General features: G+C 37.1%; 1 long non-coding RNA gene across 1 annotated transcript; it reads left to right on the top strand.

The window, feature by feature from the left end:
• Window positions 1–1,311: 1,311 nt before the first annotated feature.
• On the top strand, window positions 1,312–6,035 carry LOC121420548. The gene is made up of 4 exons (XR_005970791.1): window positions 1,312–1,326; window positions 3,072–3,201; window positions 3,843–3,956; window positions 5,563–6,035. It is a non-coding gene; the product is annotated as an uncharacterized LOC121420548 (long non-coding RNA).
• Window positions 6,036–18,891: the final 12,856 nt, after the last annotated feature.

Here is an 18,891-nt window from a genome sequence, read left to right as displayed (position 1 = left end):
ATAAGTATTAGTATAAACACAAAACCTCAGGGCGACGCGATTTTCAAGTGTCATGTATGCGGCGCCCCTGCGTGCATTTATGCCCCTTTTCCGTTTATTTTCAAAATCCTTGAAGAAACATTTCATGCAGTGCCAATAACAGCAAGATTATCACAATGTTGACAGAGGATATGACTGAACTATGATACTTCATTAAGTCCCAAAAAAGTCCCTCTGGTATACGGCTGAATTAATCCCCCCCCCAAGAAAAAAAAATATTGCAAACTTGGAATGGTCTGAAATGCACCACTGCTGCGTAACTATTCATAACCGCTGAAACGAGACCAATGAAATTTTCATAAAAGTTTGATTATGATATAAGCTTTCTACTCCCGTATTTGATTGAGAGTACTGCAACATTTTGGAATAACTTCAGCTTGGCTATGTCTGGGGACGTTTGTGGACGCGCTGTATATAGGTCTACATTCGTAGACTTGGTAGAGGTGACATGATTGAAAGCACTTCATTGCAGCATACATTGCTCTGTTTTGACGGCGTTACGGCAATGTTACGGCGGCGTAAGGTGGCGTTACGGCGCATCTAACGGCAAAGTCATGAAATCAATTTTTATTTAATCACATCGTTTTGTCCAACAACAAAGCACAAGAAAGGGGAAAAAACACTTGCAAAAATATATTTCACATCAGCAAATTTTGTTATTTTAATTCAAGTATGAAACAAGATATTAACAAGCAATGCATATTTCAAATCTGTAGGTATCAGAAAGTACATTCGTATTAATATATTTGATCACTCTCTTGGAACGTATCAGCATATGATGGAAAAATATCATTTCATCATGATCATAATACAGGTACAGCTTTCTACAATCTACAAAGTTTGTTCTGTATAATTATGTGCACTAGTTGTCGCTTTCTTCAATCCCTTCCATCTCTTTTTCATCCTCCTCTTCTTCCTGGTATTGAAATAGAACATCAAATTTTGTTCCATGTCTGGCCAACACGCGTTGAACGGGGGGGGGGTGTTTCATCAATATTGTCGCGCGACAACTGTCAGCGCTGACTAAATTTGTCAGCGCTGACAATTTAGTCAGCGCTGACAAAAATTGCATTTCACGAAACTCACGGAGCTCCTCTGACTATTGTCAGAGGATTTTTATTTTACAAATCGTCTTGAACGAGGTTCGCTGACTAATTAGGCCACGCCCACTCCCAAAGTCATGAAAAAAAGAAAAGTTTGTTTGATGTTTTCGCCGCGACGATTCGAAATGAAACGAAGAAATTAGTAGAAGTGAAGGTCACCGGAGAGGTGAATGAGGATTTTACCGTAAGTAAAACCATTCAAAATGTCGTTCATATTATATGTAAGGTGATTGAATTATTTGTGGTGCGTAATTATCAAATGAATTACAAGAAAAGAGAATCTTCTGGCAGGACCCCTGTCGATACGATCGACAAACTTGACAGTACATAATCCAGTCTAGTCCCATACCCGTGTTTCTGTGTCTGCAGAACTAAGTATCTGACTGAGGTCCAGACAACGACCCATCGCGACCCTGTCCATACACGTTTTTATGATCCACACAGGGCTGTAATTTTGCTAAGAGAATTCTTTATATTGTTTTACCTTTATGACATTCTATATTAAAAATCATAATTTTTCTTTTCCTTTGGTTTTGTATTAATTTTGTTGCTCGGTGTGGTCGGGGATATCCTCGATTACCAGCGTGTGCAATTATTAATGTACACAAATCCAATGTGGCCATCCCAATTCTGTGTTACAGTCATTGGAATTGGACAGGAGCTAAATCACATATTGATAGTGTGAGTGATAAATTGGATATTCTCAACTTATTTAGCATATAGGCTTAGCGAACACAAGTCAAATGAAGTGGAGGCACTCGACAGCAGGCGAGGATTCAGGGGGGAGTTATGTGGCAGAGGTGCGTTCACACCCAATCAAAATCTAGATGTTATAAGTTTTAAATGGTGCACCCGTGGCAGTAGACCAAAAGCTTTGGTCTCTGTTTTGTTGGTTGTTCAGCTGAACTCCGTTGGCTTCACTCACCAAATACAGAGACCGAAGTTCTAGCGCGATCTGTACAGGGGACTCAATGGCCATATGTTTATGTACTTAAGATCGGATAAAACGGGGAAGTGAATTTGCGCGACAGCCGAGGTAAGTCACTGTTTTTGTTCCTTTTAACTTCATTTTTCTCTGTTTTTGGGCAATTAATGCCAAGAGGGAATATAAATTTGCATTTTGGTCGCGTTAATTTTCAAAATTTTTATTCATTAAAGACAAGAATTGAAGAGCCCCGACGGGGGGATTTTGCATTGTAAGTCCCCTAATGGTGGCTGCACAATAGCGAGCCGTCTGTGTACGAGGAGAAATAAAAAAAAAATGTTAAAAAACTCCTCGAAACAGACAGCTGCCAGCTGTCTAGCTATCGTGCAGCCACCATTATGGGACTTACAATGTGAAATCCCCCCGTCGGTGCTCTTCAATTTTATTTTTCATTTTTATCGTACCACATAAAGTTAGAGTCTAGATCTAGTCAAACCTAACCTTAAATAGCACGTAAAGGTACTTAAAGGTCCATTCATTAGAACAAAAATAAAGGGGAATATGCAATGGATCTCATCAAGCCCAAGTATTTTTTTGCCTTTGAATCTCATAATAAAGTACTATTGAACAAAGTCCAGTAAATTAAACCAGCAAGGTATCCATGTGCTATTGGGTTAGAAAAAACTTTTATTTTAATTAAAAAAAATATTAATGACAAAAAATTTTATTATTTGTATGATTAATATGTTAATGACTGTCTTGCTTATAATCAAGTGGAAATTATATGAATTAACAAGAATTAATTGTTGACCGATTGTTGGTCGATTCTAGAAATTTCAAGATAATAAAAAAAGAAAAATGATTGGTATATTTGAATCATTCCCCTTTATAAAATGTCAACAATATTCATTGAAAGTGCAATATTTTTCAATGATCACTGTGTCAATCTACATATTTTCTTTGTTATATCAATGTAATATTAATTAAATAAATATTAATTTCAGACTGGAACTAGAAAGCTAGGCTCTGACTGGTCTACTACAGCAAGGAATGTGCCAGGGGCTAATCTGATGAACATGTGGCAGAAGATTTGGCAATGGGTGAAGAAACACTGAGATTGAAATGCAACCACAGGTAACATACTTGTAGACTAGTAAAATGCTATAATGATGACAAAAAAATGAAGGATATTGTTTAGGTTGCAGAATGTTAAATCATTAAAACCCACATCAATGATAATGAAATCGCACTGTACCAGATTTTAAAGTCAGTTTGTAATGTAGACATTACATTGACATGAAAGACCATGCAAAAAATCATCCAGATGGTCATTTTTGTACATGGTTTTGGAAAAAAAGTGCGGGAGCTGAAAAACATAAAAATTACCATTTGGTCATGATTTTTTGCATGGTCAGCTCGCTCACTTTAAAAACTCTACAGTTAACATGCGACCCCAGCCCCCCCCCCCCCTCCCGTTTCCGTAGCCCCTACTCACACCCCTCAATCCATTTTTCACTACTTGCTCTTGTGTATGTATACAAGCTACATTACGAGGAATAATTTCTCTAAGTTTCTCAGCCAGAGCATATGTCATTTACTATTTTTATTTTTGATTAACATAAAAGCTTGAACCCTTTATTTACCCCCTTCTATATGAATTCTGGTAATCAAAAGATGTTTTATTTCCTGTTTTTAGACATGTACATATACATGTGAGAAGAAATACAAGATTGTGGCAAATATTTCAATTAGTTCAATACTCTTTTTTCCTTCAGGTGGAGGCTTCACCCAAACTTTTCAGACGGATGCGAGATACAAAGTTACCCAAGTATAAATGGTTGAAGGTTTAGCAGAGCCAGACAAGAAAGGCAGGAAATGTGATGTCACTTGTAAGTTAAAACACTCTTAATTATGACTGCCTCACTTTGGCGAAGAAAGTAGTCACATTAAAAAATAAATTAAATTACCGGTACTGTTCTCTTCTTTATTTGGTCTTCTACCAGTCAATATTTGAAAACAGTGACATCTATAAGTCTATAAGTGCTTAGATGCTTAAATGATTAATGGTGATATTTCTTGGACAGTTGTAAAACAGCCAATATCAATCAATGCTAGATGCTGTGACTTGCTTTCTATTGCCAAAGTAGTAAATGAATGTTCCATTGTTCTGCATTCCTATTAGACCCCCACACACCATCACCCTCTGCTTTGTCAGCTAGGAACACTGGAAAATTACCCCAAAAAGAACACAATTTTTTTATATGTCTTGTAGGCCTGTATAAATCAGATAAATTTAATGACTACAAAAGCAGTCATTAAACCTCACTAATTCAAATGATCTTGGTAGGGGGGGTGGCTCAGGATCTTGCCTGTTGATTGTGCACTCACTTCAGAAATCAGCAGGTTGGCTCTGAATCAAGAAATAAAAAACAAATGTGATAATTTTGGATTTTGACTCCCTTTATTTGGTAAACCAATGAGAAAAACTCAAGCCATTAAAATCAGTTGTGTATACATGTACATTTTTATTTTTTTCTTATGCATTTTTTTGTTTTCGTTGTTTAACCCTAAGAAGACGGGGGCTCGACATTTTTCGCGATAAATCCGCTGCTCAAAGTTTTTTTAATGTGTCGCTCGATGACTTTTTACTTTCAAGACTCTCGCGCAACCGAAATTGTGACCCCCAGGTACGCGGTTCCGAAATTACGCAACATTTCGTAAGTGCATGCAAACCCAAAATTGCTCAAAAACATGAATTTGTGTACAAATCCAATGCAAATAGTGTTTTTAGCCAAAATTCATAAAATATATCATTATTTTTCCTTTTACTGCTTAAAATCATTTAATTTTATCTTGTCTATGGTAAAAATAAAGTCCCCGAAAATTTCCATTGAAAACACAATGAAAAGCAAAAAAGTCATAAAACAAAGAAATACATAAGAAATTTAGAAAACAATAGAATACATAAGAAAATAAATGTGATGTGTACATTTTTGAAAAATAAATTTGATCAGATGCCTATCTAGAGTATGTGAAACAAAAATGAGCATTTTAGGGGCTTTATTTTATTAATTAGAGCAAACTTATGATTTTACGCATAAATTTTCATAATTAATGAGCAGTGAGATTTTTCGCAGAATTTGATATTATAGTTTTGTAAATTATGCCATGGGTAAGGCGCGTGCCAATTTTCATTGCAATTGCACGATTGATGGCCGAGATCATAAGGGGGGGGGGGGCTGATTCAAGCCTTTCCCAGTCTTCTTAGGCTTCTAAATATTTAGGGTTAATAAGGCTTTGGTGACAATATTTTAACCATTTAGAACTTGAAGTTACTATTTCAGACATAAAAATTATTTTTAAAAAAGTTTTAAAAATGTAAGTTTTAACAACGATAATTAAATTAGGAATAAATGACTTTGGTATCAATAATCATGGAAATTAATATCTTTATTAATAAAATATCACATGCTCTATAAATTAATTCCATTTCAGTTACTTCAATAAACATGAACAGCAGCAGGAGCAACAACAGCATCAGCAGCCGAAACCTCAACTGCAATAAGAGATGCAGCAACCGCACCGACAACATCAAGAGCAACAGCAAAAATACCTACATGTATTACAGCAGAAATGCAACAATCACATTGGCAACATCAACAGCAGCAGGAGCTCCAACAACCATGCAGGGAACATCGGGCGCAACATAAATAACTTCATCAAGAGATGCAACAACCACAGTGGTAAACATCAACAGCAGTAGCGACAACGACAGTAGAAACAAAGCCAATGTCAAGGATTAAGCAATCATACAGGAAACAACACAAGCGGCAACATCAATAAATGCATCAGGGGATGCAACAGCCACACTTGTAAACAGCAGCAGTAGCAGCGATGACAAGAGCAACCACACAGGCAACACCTTGAGCAACATCAGTAGCAATGCACCAGCAATGAAACAATCACACCCACAACACCAAGAGCAGCAGCAAAAAGAACATAAATTCCAGCAACCATGATGACAACAGCAGCGGCAACACCAACAATACTAATGGATGTTGAAAAACTTTTACAAAAGTCAATGACACCACAGTTTTTTTTAGAATTTATTGGACATTATTGATTAAAAAATGCACAATGATTTATTCAGGTTGAAGAAAATTATGTGTGAAAAAATTGTGTACATTTGAAGATATTTCCTGTGTATTGATTAATATTTATGAAAATATACAGTGCGTCCCAGAAAAAACGAAACCGAGATTTAGCGATGATTTATCATAACTTAATCATAAATAAAATAGACAAATGACCTATCAATGTAAAGCTTAGAGTCTCCTCTTTCATCTGGTATTACTTAGATTATTCCTCATTCACGCATGAGTGAGTAAAGACAATTCGAAGAGAGGATGCCAAAAACTCACTTGGCGGGGGTATCTGAATTTCAAAAAGAAAATCACATGACTAAAAAGTTCAATATCTGCTCTTTTCTTTGATACCTCAATCACAGAAAATGGACAAGAATTAAAAAAGTTATGATCCCTCGAAATAATGGTTGTATTTCCCTAATTTCATTAAATAAACTTGTTTTCACCGGTTTCCCACAGAAGCTATCGCACGGTAACAAAAGACTTCATGCATGGCTGATCGTCAACAAAACGGAGTGTCGAGTTAGTTTGAACGCTAGCCTGTAAAACCTCTTAATTTTCTGAAATTATTGAAATTCAAGCCTTATTTCAAATAACCAGAACTTTGTCATTTCTTGACCATTTTCTGTAATTGAGGTATCAAATTAAAGAGCAGATATTGAACTTTTTCAAAATGAGATTTTCTTTTTAAAACACAGATACGGCCCGCCAAGTGACTTTTTGGTACCCCCTTTTCAAATTGTTTTTGCTCACTCATGCGTGAATGAGAAATAATCTAAGTAATACCAGATGAAAGAGGAGATTCTAAGCTTTACATTGATAGGTCATTTGTCTATTTTATTTATGATTAAGTCATGATAAATCATCGCTAAATCTCGGTTTCGTTTTTTCTGGGACGCACTGTAGTTTTAAAGATGAAAATATGATTCTTGAAATGTCTACTTTTTATTTGTCATTGACTAAAGATAAATACATGAAATACATTTTCTTTGAATTTTCTTAATGAAATGAAAAAAAGGGAATTCATTCAAATGTTATATTAAAAATCAACTACATGTAAAATTGATCGATTTTAGCTGCGAAGGCCCTCAAAAGGCTGATTAGTCGGTGAAAATTGGATTAGTCGGTGAAAAATGAGTTTTGTCGGTAGGTGAAGGCCACCGACAAAATTAGTCGGTGGTTTCCAGTAATTTGTCGGAGAAAATCACCGACTAATTTTCATGAAATGGAATTTAGTCGGTGAAAGCAAAATTGTCGGTGAAAATGAAATTAGTCGGTGAAAATCACAATTAGTCGGAGAAAACCACCGACTAATTGTTTGATGAAACGCCCCCCTGCTTTCCGAATATCCATTCCATTATCTACTCTTTCTTTGATATCAGATAGAATGTCAAGATTGGTGTCATCTTCTTCAAGATACAAGCTATGTCGTAAGAAGTAAGAGTAGTGGTCGAAGAATATTCGTTTGACTGCCCATAAAACTTTTTCGTGGGCATTCTCTCGAGCTTCTTCCTCACTCATACCCCTTGAGATATATTTTTCGTATTTTTCATTTCTCATCTCATCGGTTGCTGCTAGAGCCAGTTTAAACCATTCTTGATAAACCAGGTTGTCTTCTTCTTCGCTTTCTGATTCTATCATTTTAGAATCTTCCTCTATGGTATTTTCATTAATATCACTGGAGTCTTCATTCTCAGATTCAGTCTCATTCGGTTCCTCATCCATTTCCATTTCTCGATGCGCAGTTTGTTCGTGCCTCTTCACGTCAAACCTGCGACTGTACGTCTTATCGCATAGGGAACACGCAAATCGGTTTGAGAGAGTATTCATGTTGACTCGAAGATGTTAAGCTTGCAAATGATAGTGCAACAATTGCATCACCACTTTATATTGCTTTGACTTTGCCGTTAGATGCGCCTTAGCGCCACTAGCGCCAACTTACGCCGCCGTAACATTGCCGTAACGCCGGCAAAACAGACCAATGTACGCCGCAATGAAGTGCCTTCAATCATGTCACATCGTATAGGCCGAAATGAAATTGACAGATTTGACGATGCGATTGAGCGCCTTAGTTCTATTTGCAATGTTACTTTACTGTAAAGGAGATATTCTAAACTTTTCTGAAAGTAGTTTCCAAACAAATTTATTCTAAAATGATATAGCAACGTCCTCTATCAGCCACACTATCCAAATAATAAATGTAATAGTTCATCAATTACAAACCTCTGTCAACATTGTGATAATCTTGCTGTTATTGGCACTGAATGAAATGTTTCCTCAAGGGGGCATAAATGCACGCAGGGGCGCCGCATACATGACACTTGAAAATCGCGTCGCCATGAGGATTTGTGTTTATAATAATAATAATAATGATAATAATAATGATGATAATATAAATAACTTTCCTAAAACAAAAGAGTGAAAGTAATTTGTTGTTTTATTCAATCAATTCCTTGCAAACGTAAACTTTGACGATTTGATCCGATTTACTACCCTCTGTAAATATATAGATATTCTGAACTTCGATCTCGGGAAATACAAAATTGAATAAAAAAAGTATTCCAAATGATAAAGTGCCACGAGTCTATCGACAACGTTGATACATTCCTGCTCTTCGAATTGACACTCGATCTGAATAATTATTTGTTTTCTCGAGGTTAAAGATTTTGATAATAAACGGAGGGTTTGCGCATCACCTCTATTGTCTTCATCCGCCACCTAATCTGTACCCTATTCATTACTTGTCCTATTCAGTAACAAGTAGGAGATTTTTGGTCAAGTAGGAGATTATCCCATTCATTGAGGAGGAGATGGCCCTATTCATTACTTGTCCTATTCATCTAGGATGAGGAAATTACCCTATTCATTACTTGTCCTATTCATCTAGGATGAGGATATTACTCTATTCATTACTTGTCCTATTCATTTGGGATGAGGAAATTACCCTATTCATTACTTGTCCTATTCAGTTACAAGTAGGAGATTAGCTCCAGATAACCCATTCGGTCAAGTAGGAGATTACCCCATTCATTACAATAGAGGATTTTTCTCATTCATTACCAAGTGGGGGATTAATCAAGTAGGAGATTATCCTATTCACTACTTGGAGGACTGTCCCATTCATGGCCAAGTTGGGGAGTAATCTATTCATCAAGTATTGATTGACCATTGTGATTGACACATGTCAATCACCAATGATTGACACCTGTCAATCATTGGTTTATCCCTACCATATATACTACTGTCGAATACGTTGATGGACTAAATTACATTACAAACATTACCATCATAATTCCCACCATCATCATCACCCCTATCATCAACACCATCATCATCGCCATTACTCCCATCATCATCATCATACCCATTATCATACACCCCATAATCATTCCCCCCATCATCATCATCATCATCATCAATTCATCACCCCATCATCATCATCAATTCATCACCCCCACCATTATCCCCATTATTATCATTATCATTTTCACCCCCATCATTATCACCCCAATCAACATCATCCCCATCATCATCACCCCCATCATCATCATCACCCCTAACATCATCATCATCCCTATCATTATAATCACCATCATAATCACCACCATCATCATCACTCCCATCATCATCACCCCCATCATCATCATAACCCCCATCATCATTATCACCCCTAACATCATCATCCCCATCATCATCACCCCATCATCATCATCATCACCCCTATTTCATCATCATCCCCATCATTATTATCACCATCATCATCACTCCCATCATCATCACCCCCATCATCATCACCCCATCATCACCCCCATCATCATCATCATCATCACCCCATCATCATCATCACCAACCCCATCATCATCATCATCACCCTCATCATCATCCCCATCATCATACACCTAATCATCATCACTCCCATCATCATCACCCCATCATCATCATCACCCCCATCATCATCCCCATCATCATCACCCTCATCATCAGCCCCATCATCACGCACCCCATCATCATCACCCCCATCATCATCACCCCCATCATCACCATCATCATCACCCCATCATCACCAACATCACCCTGTTGCACCCACAAATGTAATAACGCCCACAAATGTAATAACGCCCACAAATGTAATAACGCCCACAAATGTAATAACACTTTACCCACAAATGTAATAACGCCCACAAATGTAATAACACTTTACCCACAAATGTAATAATTTTTGATCGCCCACAAATGTAATAATGACTTTACCCACAAATGTAATAAATTCGAAGGGATTTTTGGCGAATCCGTTCTAAACTAAAATCCTATAGTAATGCGTTCATATAGCACAAAAGTGCAAAGTCTTTTTTTCAGACCGGGTTAATAAAACATCAAAGAACAAGTCCAAAGTCTTTCTTCCAGACCGGTTGTTTCAAAAATTATAATATAAATCCAAAGTCTTTTTTCCAGACCCGGTTGTTTAAAAAAATATAACAAAAGTCCAAAGTCTTTTTTTCCAGACCCGGTTGTTTAAAAAATTGTGATATAAGTCCAGTCTTTTTTTCCAGACCCGGTTGTTTCAAAAATTATAATATAAATCCAAAGTCTTTTTTCCAGACCCGGTTGTTTCAAAAATTATAATATAAATCCAAAGTCTTTTTTCCAGACCCGGTTGTTTCAAGAATTTTGATAAGTCCAAAGTCTTTTTCCTGACCCAGTTATTTCAAAATTTATAATATAAGTCCAAACTAAGATACGATAATGATATTCCTGTGGAAAAAATGGGAATCGAGCTTAGTCTTTTCTCCAGACCCAGTTAATTAAAACTGGTGGAATTAATGTCTTTGTTGTTGTTTCAACTTATACGGTGTATATTGTGAATATATGCACTAAGAGTAAATTGAGAATCAAGCGTAGTCTTTTCTCCAGACCCGGTTACCTGTTATTTAAACATTATGAATAACAGTTTAAAAACAGTATAAAGACCCCATAATCTTATTAATGCTGGATATATAGCGTAGTCTTTCAGCCCGACCATTTTTTTCTTTAAAAAACGCTAATAGTAAGAATTTAAAAATCAAAGTTTAAGACCAAACAAACCTTCAACCTAAGAACCTGTTTTAAAAGAGGTTTAGAGTGTTGTCTTTATTCCAGACCTAAAACAGTTACGAAAAAAAATCTTCTAACATAAGACCTTATATTCTTATTCTCGTGGAATAACACGAGTTTTTAAACGTACTCTTTCCTCCAGACCCGGTTATTAAAAAAAAATAACTGAAAAACTTCGAATCTAAGACCAAATTTCCAAAGTTTCACCCAGTAAAAATATGTCTTTTTTTAAATAATACTACTACCCCTACAAAACATTGTAATAACGCGTGGGTAAAGCAGACATCCTTTCTCCAGACTTGGTTACTATTTCAAAAATAAAATAGTTTTTACAAATATTCTAAAACGAATACCCAATTATCTAATTACTGTGGAACAACATGAAGACCGATTGTCGAAGATCGACTTTCCTCCAGACACAATTATTTCAGGAATAAAAAATCAATAAAACTCAACCCCCAACAACGAATCTAAGAACCAACAATCCTCCAAATTAAGACCATGCATGTAGAAAAGCACACGTTTAGAGCGTTGTCTTTATTCCAGACCCGGTGATTTAAAAATGATTTAAACAATCCTAAAAACAAAAGACTCATATTCTTATTCTTGTGGAATAACACGAGTATTATGCTTAGTCTTTCGTCTAGACCCGGTTATTTAAAAGATAAAGAAATATTGAAAAAAAATGACAGCTGAGACCAATCTTCAAGATTAAACCCACTTAAAATGCTTGGGCTTAGAGTGTTGTCTTTACCCCTCACCGACGTATATTATAACTTTTGAAACGACCGGGTCTGAAAAAAAGACTTTGGACTTGCATTATAATTTTTGAATTAACCGGGTCTGGAAAAAAGACTTTGGACGTATATTATAATTTTGAAACAACCGGGTCTGGTAAAAAGACTTTGGACGTATAATTATTATAATTTTGAAAAACCGGGTCTGGAAAAAGACTTGGACTTGTACTGTAATATTTCATTAACCGGGTCTGGAAAAAAGACTTTGAACTTTTGTGCTATATGAACGCATTACTATAGGATATTAGTTTAGAACGAATTCGCCAAAAATCACTTCAAATTTATTACATTTGTAGGTAAAATCATTATTACATTTGTGGGTAAAGTGCATTATTACATTTGTGGGTAAAGTGTTATTACATTTGTGGGCGTTATTACATTTGTGGGTAAAGTGTTATTACATTTGTGGGCGATCAAAAATTATTACATTTGTGGGTAAAGTGTTATTACATTTGTGGGCGTTATTACATTTGTGGGTAAAGTGTTATTACATTTGTGGGCGTTATTACATTTGTGGGCGATTATTACATTTGTGGGTGTAACACACCCCCATCATCATCATCAACCCCATCATCATAATCATCACCCTCATCATCATCCCCATCATCATACACCTAGCCATCATCGCCCCCATCATTACCATTACATCATTATCACCCCATCATCATCACCTCTAACATCATCATCCACCCCATCATCATCAGCCTCAGACATTAGCGCATACCATACCAAAGCATGTTGCTATGCTGCACACATTATGCACGGCGGATGCGGATCGGAGAGAGGGGGGGGGGGGGTAATATTGCATGGGAACGAAATAATATTTCGTGGGAATGAAAGAGTGTTTCCTTGGAACAAAATAATATTGCGTGGGAATGAATTATTATTTCGTCGGAACAAAAAAATATTGCTTGGAAACGAAAAAAGTAATTCAAGGGAATAAAGTAGTATTTCGAGGGAACAAAATAATATTGCGAGCAAACAAAATAGTGAACGGACATTTTTTTTCTCCTTCATGTCACCTGGCGGGCTCCGTATAGATGACACCAAATTACAGGTCACAGCTCATTAAATATGTGAGTAGATTTTCGTGCAATAACTTGTAAAATATTCAATGGATTTTTAAAATGTTTGTTGTGCAGGTAGATGATACTAAAATACAGGCTAAGTTTGAATTCAGAGTCCCCTGTTCGAAGGTCAGATCTCACTAAACATATGAGTTTGTTTCCGTATGATAATTTATGGCATATTCAACAGATGAAAATAACAAGGCAAACGCCAAGCGTTGTCTCGCCTGCATATTGCAGTCATGAAGAGACTGCATGTCAAAACTATAGGTCATTCATTAATGGAACAAACAGATAAGGTCATGCCATTAGTGGAACAAACAGATGCAAAAAACATCCGAACATACAGTACAAGTAAGATATCTTTAATACCTGTTTCAAAGCTATAGAAAGTTATTGTGTGTACAACACAGCACAGTGCCAGTCATGGAAAGTTCACTGACCTTTGACCTTAATCAAATTCAACTCACATTCGAACTTGACCTGCACCTTCAAAAGATGGACCTCTGGTATGAATTTGGTGATCCCACCTCGAAGCTATAGAAAGTTATTGGGTGTACAACACAATTGTGCCAGTCATGGAAAGTTCATTGACCTTTGACCTTATTCAAATTCGACTCATATTCGAACTTGACCTGTGCCTTCAGGAGATGGACCTCTGGTATGAATTTGGTGATCCCACCTCGAAGCTATAGAAAGTTATTGGGTGTACAACACAATTGTGCCAGTCATGGAAAGTTCATTGACCTTTGACCTTATTCAAATTCGACTCATATTCGAACTTGACCTGTGCCTTCAGGAGATGGACCTCTGGTATGAATTTGGTGATCCCACCTCGAAGCTATAGAAAGTTATTGGGTGTACAACACAATTGTGCCAGTCATGGAAAGTTCATTGACCTTTGACCTTATTCAAATTCGACTCATATTCGATCTTGACCTGTGCCTTCAGGAGATGGACCTCTGGTATGAATTTGGTGATCCCCCTTGAAGCTATAGAAAGTTATTGGGTGTACAACACAACTGTGCCAGTCATGGAAAGTTCATTGACCTTATTCAAATTCGACTCATATTCAATCTTGACCTGTGCCTTTAGGAGATGGACCTTTGGTATGAATTTGGTGATCCCACCTCGAAGCTATAGAAAGTTATTGGGTGTACAACACAATTGTGCCAGTCATGGAAAGTTCATTGACCTTTGACTTTTGACCTTATTCAAATTCGACTCATATTCAATCTTGACCTGTGCCTTCAGGAAATGGACCTCTGGTATGAATGTGGTGATCCCACCTCGAAGATATAGAAAGTTATTGGGTGTACAACAAAATTGTGCCAGTCATGGAAAGTGCATTGACCTTTGACCTAATTTAAATTCGACTCATATTCAAACTTGAACTTTGCCTTCAGGAGATAGACTTCTGGTATGAATTTGGCGATCCTACCTGGAAGATATAGAAAGTTATTATGTGTACAACATTGCAGAGTGCCATTTATGGAAAGTTCATAGACCTTTGACCTTATTCAAATTCGACTCATATTCAAACTTTACCTGCACCTTCAAAAAATGGACCTCTTGTATGAATTTGGCACTCCTACCTCGAAGATATAGAAAGTTACTGTGTGTACAGCACAGCACAGTGCCAGTCATGGAAAAATCTTTGACCTTCGACCTAAATTCGGCTCATATTCAAACTTGACCTGTGCCTTTAGGGGATGGACCTTTGGTATGAATTTGGTGATCCCACCTCGAAGCTATAGCAAGTTATTGGGTGTACAGCACAATTGTGCCAGTCATGGAAAGTTCATTGACCTTTGACCTTCGACCTTATTCAAATTCGGCTCATATTCGAACTTGACTTGTGCCTTCAGGAGATAGACCTCTGGTATATGAATTTAGTGATCCCACCTCGAAGCTATAGAAAGTTATTGGGTGTACAACACAATTGTTGACAACGACGACGACGCCGCCGGAAATAGTGATACCTATGTCTCGCTCCGCTACGCAGGCGAGACAAAAAAATTGGGTGTGTAGGTAGATGACACATAGATACAGGCTAAATTAAACTTCGAAGTCCAAACGTCACGGCTCATTTTATATGTAAGTTCGTTCAAAAGTCTCAATTTGTTCATTTTATATATGCATATTGATTTCTGCACGATATTGAGTTCAATCTTATTTAATGAATTTCTGATTGCGTTAAGAGAGTCATCTGTGTCCCTTGGACACGTCAAATTTCTAGTTTATTTTTTTTAAATGGCTTTCGTAACTTAGAAAGTATATGGACCTAGTTCCCTAAAAGGTGGACATAAGGTTAATCAAGTATTACTGAACTTCCTGCATGAGTTGAAGCTCGAATGACCAAGGTCAAAGGTCATTTGGGGTCAATGCACTTATACCATATTAGGGGGAATCAACATCAAAATCTTAATCTAAAGTTAAGTTTATGAAATGTCATCATAACTTAGAAAATACATGGGCCTAGTTCATGAAAGTTTAACATTAGTTTAATTAGGTATTACTGAACATCCTGCCGGAGTTTCAAGTTGCATGACCTCGGTCAAATGTCATTTAGAGTCAATGAATTTTGACCAAGTTGAGGGTAATTGGTAAATTAGCATCATAACTTTGAAAGTTTATGGATCTGATTCATATAACTTGAACATGAGAGTGATCAAGTATCATTGAACATCTTGTGTGAGTTTAAGGTCACATGGCCAATATCAAAACTTATTTAAGGTCAATGAACTTTGGCCAACTTGGGGGTATTTGTTGAATTGCCATCATAACTTGAAAAGTTTATGGATATTAGTCATAAAATTCGGACATAGGAGTAATCAAGTGCCATTGAACGTCCTGTACGAGTTTCAGGACACATTATCAAATTCAAAGGTTTTTTAAGGTCAATAAACTTTGGCCATGTAGAGGTTATTTGTTGAATCACCGTCATAACTCTGTAAGTGTATTGGTCTAGTTCATAAAACTTGGACATAGGAGTAATCAAGCATCACTGAACATCCTGTTCGAGTTTCTGGTCACGTGACTAAGGTCAGTAGTCGTTTAGAGTCAACGTTATTAGACCATTTTTGGGAATCAACATCAAACTCTGAATTTGAGGTTAAGTTTCTGGAATTTCATTATAACTTCAAAAGTATTTGGACCTAAATCATGAAAACTGGTCATAAAGGTAATTAAGTATTCCTGAACATCCTGATTGAATATCAAGTCACATGACCAAGGTCAACTCGAAGGTCATTTAAGCTCAATAAACGTTGGCCAAGTTGGGGGATATAATGTATTGCCTTGATAGCTTTGAAAGCTTATTGATCTGATTCATGAAACTTGGACATAAGAGTAATCATGTATCACTAAACATTCTGTTCGAGTTTCTGATCACATGACTAAAGTCATTTATTTAGAGTCAACAAACTTAGACCATTTTCGGGACCCAATATCAAAATCTGAATCTAATATTAATTTCTGAAATTTCATTGTGACTTCAAAAGTATTTGGAACTAGTTCATAAAACTTAAAGTACCACTGAACATCTCATGCGAGTGTCAGGTCACATGACCAAAGTCATAGGTCATTTAAGGTCAATGAACTTTGGCCATTTGGAGGTAATTATTAGATTGCTGAACATTATGACTTTTAAAGTTTTTAGCTATAGTTTGTAAAATGTGGATAGAGGGGTAATCAAGTATCACTGACAAGTCTTAGGTTGCATGATCAAGGTCAAATGTAATTTTATTTTAAATCATATATTGTATCATAGAAAGGGTGTTTTTAACTGGTGCTATATTGAATCGCGTGATGCAGGTGAGACTACCAGAGGCGCTCCACTTGTTTTAATCTAATCTGGATATGCTCTCCAGATCATGAAGAAATTAATGAGCAATACAAGTAGTTTCATAATACTTTTGCTTTTATCCAATAAGCAGATTTAAGTTATCGGAACAAGGCATTATGACTGGAACATGAAGGCAAGCAATGCAGAGGAAGGAAAATTATCTTTTATGGTGAACTCTGCGGACATCCCAATACTTTCTGAGATGCCCCCAGTTAAGTCAAAAATTGAACTTTCAAAGGAGAGGGAAGAGGACCTACGGAAAGATATCCGCCCCCTCTTAGATGATGAAAAGGTAGATCTCTTAAGCCCCTTTTACACATTCACGGATGCAACACGGATCATCACGGATCTCAGTCCGTGATGATCCGGGGTGCCAAATTTGTATTTTCCTAGCATTCCCAGAGTGAGTACGGAGTTAACTGGTTATTAACACGGATATGTACGGAAAAGTACAGAGTCTACAAGGATAGGCAAGGTAGCAATAGGGATCCTGTTTGATATCCTCCCGGAGCCAACACGGAATACCCGGATGATCACGGATGTTACTGGGTCTTTACACGGACCTTCACGGTTGCTCACATTCTGTACTGGGATATATCTTGCTAGAATGAAGTTTCGTCCCTTTTTGCAGCATCTGGAGCATGCTCGTGCTTGGTTATGAATACGGACTATTGATCATGTACGCAAACAATACAAACATTTGACCCCGGATAAAGCCGGTATCAACAAGGATCACCCGGTTCTTACAAGGAGCCTCCCGGATGCATTCGGTAGCTACACGGATGTACAAGGAGGCTACAAGGATGAACACGGATGATTATCAGTCCGTGTACTCCGGGATGAAAAATTGAACATGTTCAATTTTTCTCCCGGACATGCCGGTAAATCAAGGATGGCGCCGGATAAGTAGCCGGAGTGTACAGGGTAGTCCCGGACTGTACACGGATGACCCCGGATTGACAATCCGGGATGATCCGTGTTGCTTCCGTGAAGGTGTAAAAGGGGCTTTAGCACCACGGACTTCCTGATAGTGGGAGGAAATGAAACACCAAATACATGTATTTTTCCTGATTGAACGAAGAAACTCAAAGAATTATTAAACAAGGTTTTAACTTTAACTAAGTATCATTTGCTGAGCCATTGAAACGATTTCATTGTATTGTGGAAAGGTTGCTGCTTTGTCAAAAAGTGTCTTAAAGGCAGACACCAATACGGGAATGTGTGTTATATATCCACTTTAAATAAAAATTTAAGCAAAGAGCTATTCACATCTCTTACTTTTGGTGACATGGCTGCGTAGAAGAGAGTCAATTTTAACCCCTTTCATACATGTATCTAGATTTAAACTCTGACTGGTATATTTTTATTTAAGCATATGATGTTTACAACTCATTGCCAATTATTAGTGACATAAGATCCCAGTGTCCTTGTGATATTTGTTAGTTTTTCAACATGCAACGTGTGATCGTTTTTTATCAATAACATACGTAGTAGTGCACGTCCTCTTGGCATATGATCTGACCAATGCGGTGATGTCTTTTAAGGCCAGCGCACACCTTACGACCCGATCCGGTGTCAAACCTCTTGTCGGCTTGAGAGTCGCAGACCGGTCAGAGACAATTTGCAAGGAAAACCGTAATGATTTGTAGGAAATAAGCACCATTTTCTCAGTTGCTATGGCAAAAAGCGCGGCATGCATGAGTCACAGACAGCAAAGCATGAAAGTCGGATCTCAATGTGTGATGCGTCCAGGCTTATGACTACCATGCGATTTAAACTTTGATACTGCACACCTTGCGATCCGACTACCATACTGTATGCAATAGAAGGCCAGGGGGTGTTTCACAAAGATTTAAGTATGAGTTAAAGTTGCACTT

Source organism: Lytechinus variegatus, chromosome 8, assembly GCF_018143015.1.
Source record: "Lytechinus variegatus isolate NC3 chromosome 8, Lvar_3.0, whole genome shotgun sequence".
Lineage (NCBI taxonomy): Eukaryota > Metazoa > Echinodermata > Echinoidea > Temnopleuroida > Toxopneustidae > Lytechinus > Lytechinus variegatus.
The sequence above is the reverse complement of the archived record's forward strand: the minus strand, read 5'-3'. Positions and strand labels throughout refer to the sequence as shown.